Below are 8,647 nucleotides of genomic sequence, written 5' to 3' on the forward strand. Positions count from 1 at the left end.
TTATCTTCAGTTGATTTCATCTCCTGAAGTCAGTTGTAGTTCTTGTGTTTCTCTTTTCTTCATTGATTCTGCTTGTTATCATCAGGTGTCTTCAATGCTCAATCATCACTCAATTAATAACTTAATTACCTCATTAACTCTAACACTGCATCAGTGTTACTTTTAACACCCTGCTGGTGGTTCCCATATAAACACCGAGCGGTGTTAAATTTAACACCGGGGATTTTACTGTGCAATGCCATTACAATGAACTACACTGGGGAAAAATGTGATCAATAACTCATGGCAAAATATTTTTAAATTAACATAAGTTTATCAGTTTTCACTTTCACAAGTCAAAGCAATTCATCATTACTCAAGATTTAACAGTTGAAATGACTATACGGCATTAATTTAATGCAGCAAAAATTATTTTACAGTGTAGGCTACTAAGATCTTTTCTATTTTTTTCTCATCCTTTTTTTTGGGTTGCTTTTATAAACAAAACACCATTAAGTGCATTTTATAGAAGAGACTATAATATAACTAAAAATTACCATTATATAGAATATTTTTGTACTTCACTTTTATTTGTTCCCATGTTCTAGTGTGGTGACTGACATTACAATGCACTACGTAATTATGCAATTATTAAAACTCAAAAATATAGGCTAATAAGTGATAAAAACATCTAACATGGCCACTTCTAACGGATTTAAATTGTCTGCTACTTTTTGCCAGTCCTCTCTCCTGGCTTTTGCAGACTTTGAGGTGTTCCCTGGCGTTTTGATTAAACATTAAAATTCCGAATAAACTTCGACTATTAGTTCTTGCTCTGCTGAGGGGGAAAAACTGTGCGCACTCTTTGGCCACGCTGAGCAGCCAATAGCAGCGTTGCTGATCAATGTTTCTACTATCGATACATATCCCCTTTTAACCAGCGCATGAACGCGCAGTTATCTCAGATAACTCAATCCAGCGATACTAATCATATCCGGCAAGTGTGTTCGAAGAACCGAGTTAGCCAGATCATGATTCGCACGATGATATCATCTTGGATGTGTCATTTGATCTCGGATGTAATAAGCAATGTACGAAGAACGGGCCCCTAACTCAGTTAGCTGGATTTGATTGTTGGCGATTTGGCATGATCTTGGATTGTTTGGTTCTTCGGCGCTCATCCTGGACTTGCTGTCATAGCAACAGGTGCGCAAGCTTAAACCTGCTCGGGAGCAGGCTTATTTCATGTTAACAGGATTAGACTGCGGCTTCATAAGCGGAGCTACTAGAGCCAGCCCTGATTGGCTGCTTGAATCTCAATTTAAAAGAACGTCCAGTTCGCGGTCTTTCTTTCTTTTGGCCATCGGTGGAGAAGAAGTCATAGCACGGTTACTCATGGTTCTTACAGGGCTTTCAACCGAGGAGATCCTTCAGAAAATATCAGAAGCAGGCATAGAAGTAACCGATGTCTAGATGAAAGGAGATGAAATGGACTTTCAGGCAAATGACACTTACTCAGATTGTTACGTGTGGGTATAATATTGAACCGTTAGTGTGTGTGATTTATTTCTTTTGAGTTCGTAGGTGGAGTTTTGAGAAGGGGTTTTCCCTGCACTGCGGAAGTGAAGTGACGTCATGGGAGTTCCTGCTATTTAAGCCGTGACGGTGTTGATGTCGCTCTCTCTCTCCGCCTCTCTCGCCTGATTGCCAGCTGGGGGTTTCTCGCCTTGTGGCAAGTTCACTCTCGCTTCGCCTCGCCATGCTGGAGCGATCCTTACGATTGTTTTTCTGATTCTATTTTATTCTTTAAAACCAGGTAGTGGTGTTATTTTCTTAGTACACTTTTTGTTATTTATTTAGTATAGCGAAGGTAAGCAGTTAACCGGAAGATTCACCCGTTACAGTTCTTTTCGGGAGCTAGGTAAGATCTCTCCTGGAACAATAGGTGTAGTTAAGGGTTCCTGTTTTCTCGTAGCTGCCCTACCTGTGTTGTTGATTTATGATTTCTGTTTGACCATCTCTTGAGGTGATTTATCATCCTCTCATTAAAACTTATGGCGTGGTTAACGTCAGAAACGCTACCTAATCGTCTGTGATTTTTGATATGTTCGGTCCTTGTCTTTTGTGTGTTTTGAAAGAGCCAAATTAGATTAAGGGCTGTAACACAGATGATGATCATTTATTTGTCACAGTTAGACATTGAGTTTAAAATGAAATGTTGGAAAATGTGAAAATGAAAAGGATTTAATAAATTCTGATTTTAATTCAGTGTGTGTGTAATATATATATATATATATATATATATATATATATATATATATATATATATATGGGCTGGGAGATATATCGCATGACATTGTCAGTAAAGCCGGTTCCTTGATTAGTAGTAAATCGCCTTCATCTGCTTTCAGATGGAGCGGCATTTACTACACAGCAAAAACTCCAGTGTTAAATTAACACTCAATAGTGTTAAAGTTAATGAGATAATTAAGTGATTAATTTAGTGATGATTGAGCATTATTGAAGACACCTGATGTTAAAAAGCAGAATCACTGAAGGAGAAAATCACAAATCGTAAGCCACCGGTTATGGCGATTATATCTCATTAACTTTAACACTCTTGAGTGTTCATAGACACTGCCAGGAGTGTTAATTTAACACTGGCGTTTTTGCTGTGTACAATGAGCTGTAGTTAACTGACAAGCTGAGCCGTATCGCATTAATTATCGCTGGCGATACGTCAGCGATATTAGGGCCCGTCCACACGGAGATGCGTTTCGCTGTATACGTATACATTTTTTATCGTATTGGCATTTCGTCCACACGGATCCGGCGTTTTCAAAGACTGAAACCGCTATTTTTTAAACCGGGTCCCAAGGTGGATAAATCTGAAAACACCGCCCTTGCGTTTTCGTGTGTACGGCCAATCCGTACATGTTGTGAAATGATGATGTCATCACACCAGGTGTCATCTAGTCAGACACCGCTAAGTCACAGCAACATGCTAGTGTTCGTATTTTGTGACTCATATTTTGTACCAGGCCATTTATGGTTTTTCATATTGTTCAACAAAGTTCTTGATAAAAAAAGAAAAAAGAAAAGAAAGAAGCTACTGTGCCTAATATTATTGTTGTATACAGCGCGCAAGGTTTATGCGCATGCTTTAAGTTAGGGCTGGGCGATATATCGCACGATATTGTTATGCGCATCTCGTCAGTAAAGCCGGTTCCTTGATTAGTAATAAATCACCATCACCTGCTTTCAGATGGAGCGGCATTTACTACAAAGAGCCGTAGTTAACTGACAAGCTGAGCCATATCGCATTAATAACGCGGACGTATCGCCAGCGATATTTAATGCGATATGGCTCAGCTTGTCAGTTAACTACGGCTCTTTGTACACAGCAAAAACTCCAGTGTTAAATTAACACTCCTGGGAGTGTATGAGTCCACACTCAAGAGTGTTGAAATAATGAGATAATTAAGTGATTAATTTAGTGATGATTGAACATTATTGAAGACACCTGATGTTAACAAGCAGAATCACTGAAGGAGAAAATCACAAATTGTAAGCCACCATTATGGAGAATAGTGTTTGCTTTAGTTGGACTCTAGACCCTTATATTATTAACTTTAGATTTTGTTTGGCTGCTGTATCTGAGTTATAACTGCCAGATGAACAAAGAGAAAAGTGATCTGATGGTGTTGGTTATATTGTGACAATCATCATTTGAACTTGATCACTGAACTCATTAAAATCCTTCTTTCTGACTTTGATTTGTGTTGTTGATTACAGAATAACTGTGATTCTACATAAATGCGCAGAATTTTTGATAAGGATTTCTTAAAAGTTGTTTTAAAAAAAAAAATCTTACTTTTAGGCACACTCAGACATCAAGATTCAGTCTATGCATCTCAACAATGGTGACGAGCAGAATATTCAATTAGGAAAAGTAAATTACATAGACAATTCAGATCATAATTTATTCACACCGCAATGCATGATGGGAGCCATTAATGAGTTGTGATTGGTGGCAGCCACTGCAACATGCTTTATTATTGTCACCATTGTTGAGATTCACAGGCTGATTATTGATGTCTGTGTTTCTAAATAAATTCATTTGAAAGTCTTTTGATCAGAACAATGTTTATAAAATATTTTGGATTATAAGTAAAGTACTGATAATCATAGGCTGACAAATCACAAAGCTGATGCTAACAAGATAAACCAAACTACCTCAATAAGTTTCATATTTCAGATCACAGCATGATTATGTCAAAACATAACTAACACTATCAGATCACACTTTACTTTGTTCATTTAACTGTTATTAATCAATAACAGCAGACAAACAACAGTAAAATTTAAAGTAAATATATAAGGGTCAAGAGCCCAACTAAAACAAACACTATTCTCCATAACGGTGGCTTACAATTTGAGATTTTCTCCTTCAGTGATTCTGCTTGTTAACATCAGGTGTCTTCAATAATGCTCAATCATCACTAAATTAATCACTTAATTATCTCATTAACTTTAACACTCTTGAGTGTTAATTTAACACTCATATTTTAACACTTTACACGTGTGGACTCATATACACTCCCAGCCCCAGGAGTGTTAATTTAACACCGCTCCATCTGAAAGCAGGTGATGGTGATTTACTACTAATCAAGGGAACCGGCTTTACTGACGAGATGCGCATAACAATATCGTGCGATATATCGCCCAGCCATATACATGTTTTAAAATAGTGATTTTCTCCTTCAGTGATTCTGATTGTTAACATCAGGTGTCTTCAATAATGGTCTATCATCACTAAATTAATCACTTAATTATCTCATTAATTTTAACACTCTTCAGTGTTCATTTAACACTCATATTTTAACACTTTAACCCTTTGAGTGTGGAGTCAAATAAACTCCCAGGAGAGTTTATTTAACACTGGAGTTTTTGCTGTGTAGGATAACATTCTCTGAAAACATCCTCAAAATGTTACAGTTAAAATGTTATATCTTAGTTTACATTTAACCTTATAGAAACATTATTTGGAATGAGAAAATATCCTCAAAACATTCTTTGAACATTACATTCACATGTTTTCTTTAAAACATTACCCAAACCTGTAGGGAATGTTAGCCAACGTTCTGAGAATGTTTCCTGCTAGCTGGGGCGGCAACTATTATTTTGAATAATTATATATTAAACATGTTTCTTGTGGTCTGAATATATTTATGTAATAATTTGTTTTAGTTTTTTTAGCATTAAAAACACACTGGGTTCCAAAAGAACCCTCAAGAAAAGAAGAAATGTCAAAATACGTTATTTTCTGTACATTTTATAAGCAGATCAGTATAACAATTTTGGTGATATATAACATTTTATTATATATATATAATAAAACATTTATTTATTTTTTTTACACATGGAATTTAAGTATTTTCAGCACTCTGATAAACCATGGTGTGTCAAAAGTTTCTCCTTTTTTTAGTTCTGATTTTTTTTCCCAAAAATTCTTAAACTCTTATGAACAAAACTATGATCAGTGTATTTCCACGGTTAAGTGTATGAAGCGTGGTAATGTGATTCTGCTGTGGGGTCTCTCTGTGGAATCTGAACTCAGTTCAGGAGGAAGTAAAATATCAGAGAACAGCAGAGAAACAAGAAGCTCTGAGAGACTCTCTCTACAGCGTTACACAGATTCCCTTCACAACATGTGACTTTAGCACGAGGTTCAAATATCCATCCTGGCGACCCGCATGCAAATTCAGATGCACATCCTTTCATCATCACTGATGAGTGTGGAAAATATTCTGTTAAAAAAAACCCCAGAAGTTAATCATAAAGGAAAGACAACCTGAAGTGTCGTAGCAACATATTTAAACTTGCCTTTTCATGTCTGGAATCATCATATAAAGTAAAGTATCCAATATAGAAATAAATCATATTTGATGGCAATACAGGATAAAATAACTATAAAACTTTCTTCATCCATCACTTAATTCTTACCATGTACAGTAAAGCAGTGATTCTCATTCCCCATACAATCCACTGTCTGTGAGCAGCCCTCCCAGTTACAAGAGTAACATTTCTTCCCATTGGGTTGAGAGTTCAAGTCTGTGAAAGAAATTAAAGAACTTTTCAGTTCTGTGAAACACTGGAATCAAACAACAGTTCCTCAGCTGTGGATCATAAATGAGCATTACAATAGAAAAAAAAAAAAAATGTAAGTATTTTTGATGAAGCTTTTCTCTGCGGGAACATGAGCGCTGAACGACTGCTGACGACCTGGAGCTCACATCTCAGAACACTTCACTACAATAGACACTATCTCTATAAATAAACAACATATTTCAAGTACACCAATACACTCCCAACAAAACAAAACAAACTCTCAAAATACATTCAGTGACACAATAAGATTTGTAAAATGTGTGATTGCTCCTCGCAATTTCCGCTCACTGTGAGAAACTGGTTCCTGTGTGATGTGAGTAGAATATCTGAAAGGGTTCTCAGGCAGTAAGATTCCAGAACCAGAACCAAAACTAGCTGTATATATTCTCTTAAATGGGCATTAGTTCATGGAAAAATAAAGAAGCATACCTGGGGCAGGGCTGTCATTGCACATGTCGGTGTCGCAGCACTGGACTGAATATTCACCTCTGATGGGTGTTGCAGTAATAGACCAGCTTTTACATTCACTTGCTCTAACACAAGCTTCTTCAATAGTTACGTCCTTCACACCAGCTAAATACAAAACAGGAAAAGAAAGAATCAAGTAACAGCTTGAGTTAAACCTGCATAAAATACATGGAATACATACCTTCTAAAACTATTTTATATAAGATGTTGCAATCATTTTAGAAGTATTTTCAAGGTCAACAAAAGTAATTGTGCACTCTTGACTTACCCATATAAAGTACTCTTCTTGAACTCGCACACCTGCTCTCTTCCTCGAAACATCTCATAGTTTTGTTCAATACTAGTTCATCACGACATTGATAACATTCTAGAGAGAATCCTGAAATGACAATGAAAATAAACATTCAATGACCCATTTACATCCCAAATATCTTCAATATATTGTATATGTTTCCTGTACCTCCAGTGAGAAGTATAAAAAGAAGAGCAATGGACACGTGAAGATGCATCTTGTGATGGAAGACAAATGAAGAGACTAACAGCAGTGCGGAGCCGGAAGAACAAAACATCAGAAATTAAATGTACATGTAAATGTACATCAAGCACAGCAATACTGTAAGCACAGCAGCGCAGCAAGCATTTAAGCACCAACAGCAGTGCGGAGCCAGAAGAACAAAAAGAGCAGAAATTGAACATGTAAATGTACATCAAGCACAGCACCGCAGCAAGCATTTAATCTTTTACAGGCCAGGGCCACTGCGCACCTTTTTAAACTTTCCGGGTCCAGCCAGTGAGCCGTGACCCCAATGAAACTACGCCCCCTGGCTGACCAGCAGTCAGTGGTTGTCGCAATGTGGTCAACAGTTTTCATGGCCTCGATAATCTTGATCTTCATCTGTTTGGCAGCATCATCAATCATAGATGTAAGTGTGATTCTTGTCATTATTTTGCTATGGCACCAGGTCTAACACAAAATCGCGGAAAGCTACTTGCTCTACAATGTTGAAAGGCTGAAGTCTTTGGACAACATACTTCATGATTGCCTTGTCGATGGATCTCTGGGGCATCGTGGTCCAGCTACCCATTAATGTGGCCTGCTTGATGTAAGGGGAGGGAATCACAGTCTTCTTCTTACGCTTTGTAATATATAGTTTTACCTTCACAGAATTATAATGTGAGCAACATTATAGGTGAGTGTATTAATAACTGCTGTGACACTATTGATAAAAGCAAAATTGATTCAATTAAAGTCAGTTATCCACCATAATTCTATATAAAAAAAAAAACTTAAGAAACCCCATAACCAAAGATCCTTCATGAATTCTGCTTTTGTACTTCTCTGTAATTACTTACAAAACTCTGATGATGTTGGTTACTTTTTAGTGATAATAATCATCATGTAGTGACCTGTTTCATTAACACCTCCTAAAGTGTAATATTGGATTATGTTGTTTAATATTAGCTGTCAACTTTACATAACAAAACTGCTATAAGATCCTGCAGTGCTGTGATACTCAGATTGTATGAAATCATAATACAGAAAATGATTAGACTGGATCAAATAAACTCACTCAGACATCAAGAATCAGCGTATGAATCGCAACAATGGTGACAATGAAAAAAAAAATCTGAACTACTATAAAGTCACAAAAGGCTTTGTTGGTTGTCACCATTGTTGAGATTCATATGTTGATTCTTGCTGTCTCTATACTACTAAAATAAATGAAACAGCTCAAAACTTTTCTGTATAATATATGTGTTTTTAAATTTCAGATGGTTATAATACTCATGTTGCAATATTTCAAGGGTCATTTGAGAAATTATGACATTAATTCTAGACTTTGTATAAAGCTAAATTCCATCTACATTCTATGTAATCTAAACTAATATATGAAGAGATTTGACTGTTATATCAGTGAATCGGATCAACATATGATGATTATAACATCACCATTAAATGAACAAGAGAATCTGATAATTTCTTCTGCATTTATTGTTATAATAAATATGTATCAAATACACAGTTAAA

General features: G+C 36.3%; 1 long non-coding RNA gene across 1 annotated transcript; it reads right to left on the reverse strand.

The window, feature by feature from the left end:
• Positions 1–5,561: 5,561 nt before the first annotated feature.
• LOC311066532 lies at positions 5,562–6,707 on the reverse strand. Its single transcript, XR_014603100.1, has 3 exons — positions 6,580–6,707; positions 5,986–6,093; positions 5,562–5,789 (listed from the first exon to the last, which is right to left on the reverse strand). It is a non-coding gene; the product is annotated as an uncharacterized lncRNA (long non-coding RNA).
• Positions 6,708–8,647: the final 1,940 nt, after the last annotated feature.

Source organism: Abramis brama, assembly GCF_963993115.1.
Source record: "Abramis brama genome assembly, chromosome: 1".
Lineage (NCBI taxonomy): Eukaryota > Metazoa > Chordata > Actinopteri > Cypriniformes > Leuciscidae > Abramis > Abramis brama.